The sequence below is a fragment of the Lissotriton vulgaris genome, chromosome 9 (genome assembly GCF_964263255.1).
Source record: "Lissotriton vulgaris chromosome 9, aLisVul1.2, whole genome shotgun sequence".
In the NCBI taxonomy this organism is placed as follows: Eukaryota; Metazoa; Chordata; class Amphibia; order Caudata; family Salamandridae; genus Lissotriton; species Lissotriton vulgaris.
Genome location: NC_141697.1, coordinates 38,880,790 through 38,893,473, shown reverse-complemented (window position 1 = coordinate 38,893,473; position 12,684 = coordinate 38,880,790).

Here is a 12,684-nt window from a genome sequence, read left to right as displayed (position 1 = left end):
CTTTCTACCTCATATTCACAAGTTCTTTCACACATAATTTGGTGATTTTTCACATTTTTATGGGCCATTGTTCCCCCATTATGTTCATAGGTTACCCCATTGTACACTTCGGATGATATGTTGCAACTGCCCAATTTAGAAAATGTTGGATGTATCGGTCTGAAACCTAGGCACTTTGCATGTCTTGTTATGACAAGTCCCCTGTGATTTTAATTGAGTGTTTCCACCCTTGTGTCCTCTTTCAATAGTGTATTGTGGACATTGTAGTTTCACCCACCGTTGGACGGAATACGCCGTGTAGGGCTACAACCATAGAACTGCAACAGTAATGGGGGATACATGGCCCCTAAACATGTGAAAATTGTGAATATGTGAACATTGTTGCAATGGTTCTATCTACAATACACTATTTCAACTCTATCTTGGCATCCAAAAAAAGTATCTGGTGAAGTTTCAATCACTTAAGAACACAGCTGCTCGTCTAATTTTTTAAATCCCCAAGGTCAGCTGAATCTATAAGGGCATTTGTGACCTTTTTTAGTTGCCAGTAACCGAGATGGTCAAGTTCAAGGCCCTTTGTATTGCTCATGAAGCCTTGTATTCTGGAGCTCCTGTTTACGTTCAACAGCGGATTTCTTTGGGAGTACCAAATTGTAACTAAAGATCAAGCACTGCTAAGTTAGTAGTGGTCCACAAAATCATGAGGTCCAAATGGGGAGGAAGAAGTTTCTTGTTTTTAGCCTGCAGGTTGTGAAATTCTTTACCCATCGCACTGCGGTCACAATCTAATATTCATATGTTAAAGGCCTGGCTTTTCTCTTGTTGTGTAGTTCCTAAAAATACATAGGATCTGTGCGTTTATACAACATAAACTAAGAGATTGGTGTCCAGACTAATTCTAGACACCCCCAAAGGATATGTTAGCCTTTAGACCAGCTAGCTCACAGTGCCACCATCAGCTCCCTAACCTTACCAAGGAGCAAATAGTTTCTGACAGCTATCGAACATGACAACCCTTGATTCTTCATGGACCTTTGAAACAGTACAGTACTTTTGGCTCAGTCACTTTTTGCTCACTAGGTCTCAGAGAGATACACTGAATAAACATTGGGGGCGCTTTCAATAAGCATTTGTTGAACCAGCTTCATTTTAGTATTAAACATTTTTTCTGCGACAATCATTAGACAGAAACAGATATATAAGATTACAAGCACCAACAGGCTAAATAAAAGGTAGAATTCTACCATGGTACTAAAACAGGGATTATATGCAGGCATTTAAATAGATGGCACTAATCAAGCGTGCGCCTATGATGCAACCCTACCTAAGTGTGCCTACGTGTACCTAGCATGTATTTGGGTGTAAAGCCAAGAATACCCTAGAAAAGGGCCAACCACATTATCTGATGGGAGAGAACGAAGGACCCCATCTTGGTCTCGAGTTGGGCACCCCGCAAGGGATATCAGACCACTGCGTGCTGAAGCTTCTGCATATAGGGGCCTCCGTATCAGCATGGAAGCGTCTCCTCTGTCTATCTATTTTTGTTATGGGTCTTTTATACCATAAAGATAGGCTTGAGGTTCCTTACATAATCGATATGTTTAGAGTACAGTTATGCAAATGAGCCCAGAACAATACCTGCAATTATGCAAAGTAGTTATTTCGCCCCAGGTTGAAGATGGCCATGACTTTTACAATGAGTATGTTCATGCTGCTATGTACGTCATGTACAGGGCTTTTCTAAGAATCTTCATGCATTATAAATTAGGCTAGTTTCAACGAAACCGATCGAGATTTATTCAGCACATAGCTGGGTAAAAGGTCAGTGCTAGACCCGTTATGCCGAGGAAGGTAGGACAAATGTAGGTAAAAGGTTCTGTTGTTGCCTGGGCTCTATTGGGGTACATTGGGGTACATAACACTCTATTCCATACTAGTAGATCTTTTTCTCTTTTATTCCTACAGGACTGCTTATCGCTTGGATGCATCTGGCAATTGCACGCATTATAAAACTGTAAAATGAAAACAATTAACATTTGTCAACTCTCAGATTTGGTTGACGAATAAGTAGGTAAACTTATACTGATAGGCTGATAGTGGGTTTGTTTTACCTTTTGACACATTGCTTTGGACCCCTACATCTCTCCATGCAGAAAGACACACATCATGACTTGCGGACAAGGTGATCAATATATTTGAAAAAAAAAATCGTAATATTTGCTCTGGTGCTACCAACTAGTTCTGATGAAGATCCCTCCTAAATAATTGATAGGGGTCAAAACGTCAACGCCAATTTCATGTAGACTTACATTCATAGTTGTTCACCCATACTTAACTCTTTTAAGTCAAAATCATTGTTTTCCAACTATGTTCTGTTTGCAATCATAGTTAGTGCACAATTTATTTACATGTCACATTCACTGCGCCGTTCACTGGAGCACCTATTTACACTTGTTAAGCTGTATACTCCTCATCTTGGCTTAAATATTAGTTAACTTTAGCACACTTATACGATATGTACATGCTGATTGTTCTTGCCAAGGGAGTTTATTCTTATGACTCTCTGCTAGGGAATCACTCTTCCTGTGGAAACTCTTACTCACTTATAAATGCACAGTGGCTACAGTCACTGTGTAACATTACATCTGAATGTATATGTACACCCACATATACATATTGGGCCCGATTCACAGATCTAACTTAAGACAAAATCCTAAACGTACTACTTTTGCTATTCACAGAAGTTAGGATTTTGTCTTAAGTTTGTCTTAAGACAGACTTAAGACAAAATCCTAACTTAAGTGTGTCTTAAGTTTGTCTTAAGTTTGTCTTAAGACAAACTTAAGACAAAATCCTAACTTCTGTGAATACCAAAAGTAGTAAGTTTAGGATTTTGTCTTAAGTTAGTTCCGTGAATCGGGCCCATTGATATTTTTATGTATCCTTAATCCTTTTATTTTGTCTGTTTATTAATAAAATGGAAGTTTTAGCAATCCAGTATATTACAATATGTATTCAATTCTTTATAAATTGTTCTTTAGTGAAAGTTAATATATCTCACTTTTGAAACTTTGAGCTTGAATCACAAAAGTAAACATATACTTTGTCTAAGTTTTCAGTTTTTTAAATTCACAAACTATGAGGTTAAAGTAGGTTTGCAGCTATGGAGACTATGCAGTCAAGGTGGAGAACTCCACAGATAAAAATGTAGGCCTTTCCTATCTTTTTATGTGTGGATTTCTCTGCCCCAGATGCAAGGTCTTTGCAGTCATAAATTTACTATTAAATCGTAATTTGTGGATACCCAAAAATAGTGAAATTACACAAAAGTGTACATTTACCTTTGTGAATCAGGCTTTGCATTGCCAAATTACAAATGAATGGGGCTTATTTATGAGCCCCTGCGTCACTTTTGTGCCACTGGTGCGTCACTATTTGTGACGCAACAGTGGCGTAAAAAAATGCGCCATATGCGCCATATTTACGAAGTGACGCATCTAGGTAGATGCGCCACTTCGTAAACCCCTGCGCTACATTATACCTGCGCCAGGTATAATGTATGCAGGGTGGGCGTCCCCCCGCAAGAAAGGGTTGTAGGAGTGGTGCAGAGAAATCTATGAGATTTTGCTGCGCCACTTCTAGGACGCCAATGCGTCAAAACCTTATGCCTGCCTCACGGCAGGCGTAAGGGTGACACAGGTCCTTTCACATGGGGATTGCCCCGTGTGAAAGGAACATTGCTGGAGTTGCGTCAGGCTTCCCACACAACTCCAGCAATGCACCACTTTTTGCGCTGACCGATACGTCAGTTATACTGACATTTCTGTCCTTTCTTGCCACATGATGCGTCATATTGTAAATATGACGCATCATTGGTGTCTCAAGGAGGGTGCACTGAGAAGTGGCGCATCGCTGCTTTCACGCAGCGATGCACCACTTCTCATAAATGAAGCCCTGAATGTTTTTAAGCTAAATTCCATGTTTTGTACCATAGAATTGAGGGATTAATTTCATCTAAGATGATTTAGCAAAATAAGATGTTTTTGAAAAGTACTTTTTGGAAAAGATATTTTGGTAAAAAATGTTACCACATGCTACCATAGTTGTGTCCTGTCAAGCTGATGATATTTGGACCTCAACTCTGAATTGCTCTCTCTTCATCATTTATCTCCTCTTACTAATATTCAAAGGTAATAATTAAAGCATATTGTGATTCACTTTCTACTTGCCAACAAACTAGTTTGCTACCTTAGTCTGTACCAGTTCTTGTTCCCTATTCTCATGGATGAACTCATCTATATGGTCACATTCTTATTTCCAGTTCATTTCTTTCATTTAACCCTTTTCTTGCTTTCCTTCAGGCAAAGCTGGCTAGGGCTCTTTTGATTTACTTTCTCTCTACTCCAGTGAAAGACTTTGCTTCTTATTTCACTGAGGTCCTTTACCATATAAAACACTAGAAGACTATCAAGCTAAATGCTCCCTAGTATTCTATGAACTAGTGAGTCATGACTGTCTAGATCACCAGGTAAAACAAGATGGACCTGGTCCCCTTCATTCTAAATCCCAAATAAAACTACCACGCATAAGGCCTGAGCAGTTAAATTGGCACATGTTTTAAACTCCTGCTGCCTGCTCCCAAGCATGCATAATGCCTGTTCCATTTGATCAAGCATTGTCTTAACCCCTTTGGTGCTCCAACTCATCATTCAAATGAAATTATCTCTGAGGATTTCTAAATTTCTAACAAATTATTAACAAAATACCATCTTTGATCAACAACACTAACAAGCTAGCCCCTGTTTCCTTTTTGTAGTCTCACGAAGGTCACTGAGTGCGAGACTCCCAGCAGGAGGAGTCTATCAATGGCAGTGCTTCTTTCAGCGTTTCCTCGCAACCACTCCGGGATAGCAGCAGTTCTCTGTGATAATAGGCAGTGACTATGCTAATGTACCACTGATAGGGATACACAAGACTTCCCAGCATCCTCTGAAAGCTGTGTTCCATTCTCCTGCCTTTTTAATGAGAGCTTTACTGGCTGTCTATCCTGGCTTGGCTTGATTTTATGGCAAGTTTGCTTTAAGTATCCTGGAAAATGTTAGGGAATGCCCCCATCTTCAAGATCAGAGTTGATTAGTCTGGAAACTGCTTTAGCTAACAAGTTTGCCCTTGCAGTCATTTGTTTCTGTCTTTTGTTCCTCAGTTGTAGAATTGACTTATACTAGTTTCCCTTTACTCCAAGTTTAGAGCAGGCTTAAAGAGCTTTCCATGTCTGGCTGCCTTACCCACACCCATACGGTGTTCCTTTATCATTAGGCAGCTTCCTTTGGGCAGCACTGCTTATCTCTCCATTCTGTTTCCCATTTTTTTCTGTTTGCTCTTGTAGAGTATCTTGGAAATGTTGAACTCCGTTGAAGTATGCAGGGGATGATCAATGCACCCTTTTTGGCTATTCATTTGGAGTTGATAAATTTCAGAAGCAAATTTTTAGCAATTATATTCACCTCTCTGAGCAATGCCACTGTCACTCAGCACAAAAAGTATGAGTTTTGATGAAAATAATAAAATTAGTAGCTGATGGTCCCTGTTGAGACATAACTATTTGCCCTGTGCAAAATAACAGAAGTTTGTAACAGTCCAAATGAAGGCGAGCCATTGTTTCTCATTGACAAAGCACATTTTTGTGTTGGATATAGATCTCTCAAAGCAAAGCCAGTAGAGAGGGGGGGAGGGGTTTCAGGAGTGCCAGGGCAATCATGGGCGACAAGGCTTATGTCAATCAGAGCTTTTTAAAACAATTAGTTCCAGTGTCACCTCGATGACACTGTACCCTATAGCACTCCTTTCGAGACGTGGTCTCACGTAGTATGTCAAAAATTCAATGCTGTTTTTGTGGTGAAAAAGTTATACGAACTCCGTTCGTTATTGTTTGTCACGGATTCATCTTTAATTGTAATTGTACATTGTTACTTCCAAATGTTGTTCAACAGGTGATTGTAAATGTTATCCAAACTGGATTGTATCCTCTTTACAATACTGCGATCAATATATATCCCTATGCATTTCGGGACTTCGCCCTTCTTCAGGGGAATATCATTCGATCTGAGGATAAAGGAAAGGGTATCGGGTAAGGACCAGATGGGAGATGTGAATTGTTGCAAGATGTGGAACCAAGTTCATACTGGTAATTGCAAATATGTGAACAAAACGCAAGACTGTGATTTAAAAGGCCCAGGAGGGTGGAAATTTTGAAAGAATTGCGTGATTAACTAGCGTGCCTAGGCGTGACCGATACGTTGGTAAATGACTATTGATCGATGAACAAGGTGCTCAGGTAGTGATCTATATTTACGCTGAAAGGGTGCAATGCCTGTAAATAAAAACTTAATGCGTGATTGTATGGTCCTCACCAGCAGGTGATTCGGTAACGTGTGTTAGCGAAGGAGCGATGCACGTGTGTAAAAGTAGCTTCCGGGTTGTGCCCGTAAATCGGAACAAAAAGAGGACTGTTGATCAGCCGTCTTCGTAGGCTAATCCGTGTTGAAGCCAGGATTGTGTTGAAAAATTCAGAAAACGGTGTATGTTAACATGAAGAAAAGATAGGTGTAAACTGTGTTGTTCCCAAAAAAAGTGGTGTGCTCGTGTTGCGATCGATGTGCCTCAAGAATGTGTAAACATAAAGAGTGGACTAATGGCGGGTCGGCCATATTGGACAGTGCAACATAGGATAGTCTCATGTGTGTGAAAGATACAAGGAAACAATACAAAAACAAATATTACAAAGTTACATATGTAGAGAGTGGATTAGAGAAAATACATAAGATGATATATACTAAAACAATATATGGGTTAAGCAAGTAGAATAGAGGTTGTAATGTATAAATAATACTGGCAGCCCGCCCCGGTGTTGCCCGGGGCAGAAGGGGGCTGGGGGCAGAATTTTAGGCTTCTGTGCACTCCTGCCCGGGCCCCCGCCCCTGACATTGCCCAGACTGCCTCCTGCCCGCCTCGCCTTTGCCTTACCTGAGCCGCCGCTCCTCCCCGCGCTCCGGACTTCACCGCCACTCCTCTTTTAGGCTTCTGTGCACTCCCGCCCGGGCCCCGGCCCGCCCCGACATTGCCCAGACCGCCTCCCGACTCGCCTTTGCCTTACCTGAGCCGCCGCTCCTCCCCACGCTCCGGACTTCACCGCCACACCTCGCCGCTCGTCACCGCTCCTTCACCGCCACTCCTCGCCGCTCGTCACCGCTCCTCCCCGCCTGTTTTCATCACGCACGTCTAGGTCGCGGTCAGCGCTACATCGCGGCCGGCGCTAGTTTTAGGGGACTATTTTGTTTTTAGATTTTTATTTTTTAATTTACGTTTTATTTAATGTCGCCTATGTCCATCTACACACCCTGAGGATTCCAACAATGTATTGGGTGTGTGGATTGGCGCTGTGGTTCCCGAGTTTACCTTGCCAAAAGGTTTCTGTTCTCTCTTTATAATAGTAGTATAGATTATAGGTGAACATGCGGAAAAATATTTTATGGAAGAGGAAGACAAAGAAAAGGAGTAGGTGAGTATATATAAAATGGAAAGTTGAAGAAAATGGGAAAATTTGAAAAAGTACATGTACAGAGCAGAGCATATATTCATATTTACAAGAAACAACTATATTCCATCCTGTCATTTAGACCCTTCGGATGACAAGCATCCAATTTCTTCATCCATATCATTTCTTGTTGCAAAAGTCTCTTCCTGTTATCTGTCCCCTGCTTGACAGGGACAACCTCCAAAACCGTGAATCTTATTTGACTGATATTGTGTCTCTGGGTTACGTAATGTGCAGCGAATGGCGACTTCATGACTTTGTTTCTGATGGTGCTTTTGTGTTCTGTTAGACGAACTTTAATATTCCTTTCAGTCTTCCCTACATATGGGAGACCGCACGGGCACTTAAGTAGATAGATTAAGTTCTTGGTGTCGCATGTAGCATTGGTAAAAAGTTTAATGCGTTGGCCAGAAGTGGGGTGGTTCAATGTGCTGCCTTGGATAACGTTGTTACAGTGGCTGCAGTTCAAGCAAGGTTTTATGCCTGTGAATCTAGTTTTATGTGGCTTTGTTTCCAGTAAATCTTTTAGGTTCTTTGATCGTTGTTAAGCGAAAAGTGGTATATGGTCAAAAATGCCTTTGAAATTCAGTTCATATTGTATCATTTCCCAGTTCTTTAGGATAATCTTCTTATTTTGTTGACTCTTCGTTGAAAATTTTGACACGAATACTGTTCTGTTAGTGACTTTATCTCTTTGACTGGGAGCTAAAAGACTGCTGCGGTCTTTGGCGCCTGCTCTTTATATGGCTGAGTGCAGCACGGTGTCTGGATATTAGATACAATTTACAATATCCGTTCCACCTGGTTTTAATGGTCACTGGTTTGCCTTTTTATAAATTAGTTGATAGGTTAAAACCAGCTACCTTTTAAATTGCACATAAATATCACTTTCACTTCCACCCCCACAAAAAAACTGCTCCGCTGTAATTCAGGCGTCGTAGCACACCAGAGAGGCACTCGGCCTCTCTGTTGGGAACCCAATGATGAAGCATGTCACCTACTAGGTTGGTGAGTGAGGGTTCTTTTAAAAAACATTTGTTTGCCCTTTGCTGTTTTATTTTCTAGGATTTTCTAGCAATTCCAACGTCACTCTTTTGTTGTTTCCTATATATTTACAGGGGGTTCAAGACTGCCTCTCTCCCTCTCTCTCTTGTTGTTATCTATTAACTATGGTAATCAGTAGAACAGTGTAAACTGCTCCAGACGGACTGGTCTTATGTGGGAATATTCATTATCAATTGAATTGCAGAGGGGGAATTTTAAGGCGATTTTCTGTAGGAAGCTGCTGTCAAGGGCAGTTCTTCTAGGTGCTGGGCATAGGACCTTTTTGTTGTGTAGGAATTGCCTACTATCACCAAATGTAACTGGAAATCTAGAGTTGCTCCAGAAAATAATATCCAGCAGGAAGGGCAGGAAAATAGACCAAAACAATTGTTCAACTATCCAGACAAAGCAGCATGGCGAAGAGCAAGGAGTAACAACCAGCAACTGGAGAAGGTTGGGATTTCTCGAGAGTATTAAGTGAGCAAGCAAGCAAGCACAATTGCAATGCAACTGGACTCAGTTGAACTCCCTTTTATAGTGTCAAATGGGATGTGACAAAATGCAGTAAGTAAATCAGCCATCTTGGATTGACAAATAATAAATTACCAACATTAAAAAAATCATAATTATTTTGCAGGGATTTTCAGGATAATATAGTTAAAAGATTATATGTTAATACATATTATTACACAGCGTTCTTGTAAGCCGCTGTTTTCTGGAAACCCTTTATGGATGCTGCATACCGATGCTGGCATGCTGGAGGAAATAACTCTACAATCCCTTGCGGCCTAAATTAAATCGACAAGCAAGGAACAACAAAATGGTTCTACAGTAGAAGGAACAAAACCTAGATAATCTACTGAATCCTTGTCAAATAGACACTTTTCTTGTCTAGCCAATAATTTATTTTCTCTCAGACACCTCAAGTCTTGTTTGATAAGAGACGGATGGTCTTCTAGATCATTAGAAAAGATGAGAATGTCATCTATCTGGAGAATTGAATCTGAAAACATTGTGTTCATAAATTTCTGGAACATAGCAGGAGCATTGTAGCAGTCAAATGGCATCACGCAATATTCGTAATGCCCGAAAGGTGTCCTGAATGCTGTCTTCCACTCATCTCCAGATTGAATCAGATCAGGTGATAAACTCCTCTCAGATCCAATTTGGCAGGGGCGTAACACAGGCCCTGCAGCCCCCGCTGTGCGGGGGGGCCCTCACCCCCCAGGGGGCCCGTAAGCACCACACTTCTGCTGGGGAGCTCTAGATTGAGTCCAGAAGGGGCCCCTTCACGTACCCTGCAGGGGGGCCCCTCACGGTTCGTTACGCCACTGCAATTTGGTAAATATTTTAGCCCCTTAGACAGCCTGCATAATATCAGAAATGAGGGGCAAAGCATAATGATGCTTGATAGCTACCAGAGTTAAACTCCTGTAATCAAAGCAAGCCTTTAGGTCTGAGGAACCCATCTTTCGTCCAGCAGGAGATTTGGAAGTAGTAATCAGACCATTCTCTAGATTTACATCCAGATATTCTCTTAGGACTTTCTGTTGCAAGGGAGATATGGGAAAGATATGCCCATAGGTAACTATAGCCTTAGGAAACATTTCAATAGTGCAATCAAAGTGTTGATGGGAAGGTAACTGCGTGATATTCAGTTCTTGGAATACATCAAAGCATTTATGATAGAGTTCAGAAATTTCGGATAATTGGGCAACTGACTGAGTGGAGGTACTGTGAAGCACTTCAGAACCTTCAGCAGATGAAAGATGATCAGCAGTATAATGGGAGACACAAACCTCTGAAACCAGGAACAAGTTTTTTCATACAATGTTTTTTTTTTTTTTTCTCCATTCCACAGTATCAAAGGCCATGGTTGCATAAAGAGAAGCGATGACCCCTGATTCCTGCAGAGTATGTGCTCTGGCTATCACTCCATGCAGCCTTTTCAAATTCAAGGCAGTATTTCTATGGGTGATAAATCCTGATTGGTTCGGGTGGATCAATCCACTAATCACTTTTATCAATCTGTTTGAAAGGATCTTAGCTAATATTTTGGGCTCCGCATTTAATAAAGCAAAAGGTCTGTACGAGGTACATTTATCCTTGGGCTTACCTTCCTTATGGATTACTACAAATTCAAATTCAAAAAAGTGCTTTATTCGAGTATTACTCATAAAAGCAAGACAAACATACATACAATTAAAAAAACAATTAAATTTACATGATCAATCAAACAAGCACATACGTATTTTGGCAATTTAAAAACAATGACACATCATATATACAGGTGCATAAATCATTATCGTCGAAAAATAGAGACCAGAGGGGAATGATCATGATAACAGTGTAAATATCCCCAGTAGATCATACGTTAAAAAGAATTCATTGGATTAAAAAACAATATTAAGCCGATGACAATTTACATAAACAGAGAATAGACGAGTGCCTAGCAGTCTCTGGTCAGTTAAAAAATTTACAGAGAATAAACGTTAGTTTAGCAGTCTCTGACTATTTACTAAAGGTTACAGAGAATAGACAAATGTCTAGCAGTCTCTGAGCGACTTGGTGGCAGTATTTAACTTGCGAGCAGTCTCGTTCTTAAAACCCATGCCCACCCCAGGTACTTTGCGATTGCAATATTGATCCATTCTTCAGTGGTAGATTTTACTATACGCAGTGCCACCATACTACTTTTTGTACCTAAGTTCCTACACATAGGAGCCAACCAGGCTTGCCTTGGGGCAGCATATACTGGGCAACAAAACAGAAAATTACCTAGGGTTTCTTTTCCTACCCCACAGACTGGACATAATACTGCCCCCCCTGTTTTCCATTTAGCTGATAAATTACAGAGTGGGAGCGAACCTACCCTCATTTGAAATAACAATTTCCTATCCAGGGGGTTCATTATGTAGTCCCAGTAATTTTCATAGATGGGGAACATTTTAGTTTCTAAGTAGCCGGTGGTCATAGTCCCACTGTTGGTGTTAAGTAAGCTACTATTAGCTACATGTTCCCAAAATATGTCTTTTAACACAGTCTTAGAGGGAAATAAAGCCCCAGCAGGGTCTGCCCATAGGGCATGAAGTCCTAGTTTGAGCAGTGCAGTCTTTAATGTTTTAAGCCACCTAATTTTATTGTAACGATCGGCTTTAATGATATCAACGAACCCCTCCGCATAATGAGAGAGTTCTGGTGTGGTCCAAAGTCTGCGCCAGAATAATATCGGGCGCAGTTTGGCCTTTTCCGTAAGCTCTCTTCTACCTAACTCGTAGCGCAGGGGCAATAGTGGGCTGCTCTGCGGAGTACCCGTCAATGACCTCAAGAATTTATTTTCGGATAGTTGGAGTTCATGGAGGTTTTCATACCCCCATAGCTCCGCACCATACAAGGCCGACCCAATTGCTTTTGCCTCGTATATTGTCAGTGGTGGTTTGATTGGTTTAGTCATTGACTTCCTGTGCTCCTTAATTATAGCCCCAGATAGCTGCTTGTGCCTTAATGTAGCGATGTTAAGGTGTTGCTGCCACTTATTATCATTGGAGATCAAGATCCCCAAATAGGTGAAGGATGTTACAACTTCGAGTATGCGGCCACTCATGGTAATATTCGATTTAAAATTTCTATGTGGGTTAAAAGCCATGAGTTTTGTCTTGGTCGCATTCACCTCAAGTCCATGGTCAGTACAGAACCCATCAAATATTGCCAATGCTTTTTGTAAGCCACTGGGGGTTTTTGATAAAATTAAAGTGTCATCGGCAAACATTAAAATGGGGACCTTCTCCCCAGCGAGAGAAGGGGCATCCACAGCCTGAGATTGCATGCGGGAAACAACACCATTAATAAAGAGGGTGAACAGAGTAGGGGCCATTGAACAACCCTGCCGAACCCCGCGCTCAACAGGAAATTCGGCAGTGTTGTTCCCGTATCCTCCCCATCTTATTTTGGCATAGTTGCCCTCGTGCAGTCGCATAATTAAAATCAACAGATCCCCAGGGACCCCTAGTGTCTCAAGCACTTTCCACAGTTTTACCCTCGGTACC